Source organism: Echinococcus granulosus, assembly GCF_000524195.1.
Source record: "Echinococcus granulosus chromosome Unknown EG_S00200, whole genome shotgun sequence".
Classification (NCBI taxonomy): domain Eukaryota; kingdom Metazoa; phylum Platyhelminthes; class Cestoda; order Cyclophyllidea; family Taeniidae; genus Echinococcus; species Echinococcus granulosus.
Genome location: NW_020170580.1, coordinates 77,083 through 78,806, shown reverse-complemented (window position 1 = coordinate 78,806; position 1,724 = coordinate 77,083).

Sequence of the window (1,724 nt, the reverse complement as noted above, 5' to 3'; positions counted from 1 at the left end):
GACTCAATTCCCTCATCATACACGAGTCGTGGGGAACAGTAAGGAGTTTAGCACCTTTAGTATCCTCATCAATTCCCTCCTCTGTCGATAGAACTACGCTAGGCTAGGAGGAATTCCAAAAAAACTGCAGTCAGAATATTACCCCTTAACACATGCTGCTCAGAATACTTTTCGAAGGCCAATATTCACCCTGACAAATAATTATCACTTTTGCAGGTTGTAAGCAGAACTGCATAAACGAGTGAGTTGGCTACTGAGGACAGCTAAAAAGTGAGTCGCCTCCCTCATTCTTTCCATCCAGCTAGGCACGGCAATAAGTGGACATAGACAAACTCCAGTGAGCAAGCAGCGAAAAACAACAGAGCATACGGAAACAGAATGGGTCTAAGAAAGCGTTGAACAGTAATGCTGTCATTTTTAAACTACTATGAACTGTCTAGAATGTTTGTGAATACTTGTCGAGGGATAGAAAAGAATACAAGCCCAGTCTCAGACGGTTACGCGTGCAGTCTCAGCGACTAACCGCAGAGCACTCTTGGCAGAGGAAGCCCTAGCTGGGGATCCAATGAGCATCAGCATGCAGGTTATAGGGCTCTTTCCACCGCCTCTTTCATTCTCCGCAAATTACCTTTCCGTCTTTAAAGATGAAAAGATTGTCACCAACATGCACAACGTGTCACCTATGAAGACGGCGAGTGAGGTAATGCCAAATCAAGCATTCGTTTGTGATTGTCTATATATAATAAAAGGGAGGTCGACTACGCATCTCCCATCACTCAAAACTATATCTACGCATCAATATTATTTGACACGACATACCAGCAATTACCCGGTATAGACAGACGTTCTACATTCGCCCTTTCCAAAGGTTCTACCAAAGTTAAGCGATTCTGTTCTCCGACATGTCCGGGTAATGAAGACTGGAGGTTAGAACGGACTCCTTCGACACATTTAACAAAGTTGCCAACAGATTCTACTCCTAACAAAGAAAAGTCAAATGCAATTGATGAAAACTCATGGCAAATGATCACATTCGGTTATTTCCCGCGTTCAACGAAGACACATTCGTCAACTGCAGAACACGGCTTCTAACTCGGGGAAGCACCCTATTCCTTATATGCGGACCATCAAGGTGAAGTTGAGATGGCCAATAACACAATCAGTTTTTATTAATCGCCTGCATCCTTCACATAACGAGTTTAATAAAAAGACCCTCACAGCACACTACAAGTCCAGAACATGCTTACCGAAGCACAACTTCGCCCAGTGCGCGAAGTTATTTGGATATGACTTGTTTGTGTAGTCAAACAACAAAGAATGCATCCAAAAAACATAGAAAAAACAAAACAGCAAAGAAGAAGCAATTGTTATTTTTCTCTGTTAATGTTTCGGGGTAAAAAAATAATGCAGCAGCAAAAATCATAGGTGTTACATTTAAACGTTTGTGTACTTTTTGTTGTGTTGTCAAATTCAAATAAAGGCAGGCTTTTAAACGCACTGTTTTGGCTTTTCGAATTCTGCTTTTTAGGTGCATTGGTTTGAAACGATAATAACTTGATATTTACCTCCCAATCATTCTACTTATCACTTAGGTATGCGTTTACATTATATTTTACCTATCTGCCTATCGGTTTGTGTTAGTCAGGTTTTTTAAAAAGTCTGTATTTTTTATCAAGCCACCACAAGGAAGGATAGGCAGATCCTCCTCCGGACACCAGTGGTCT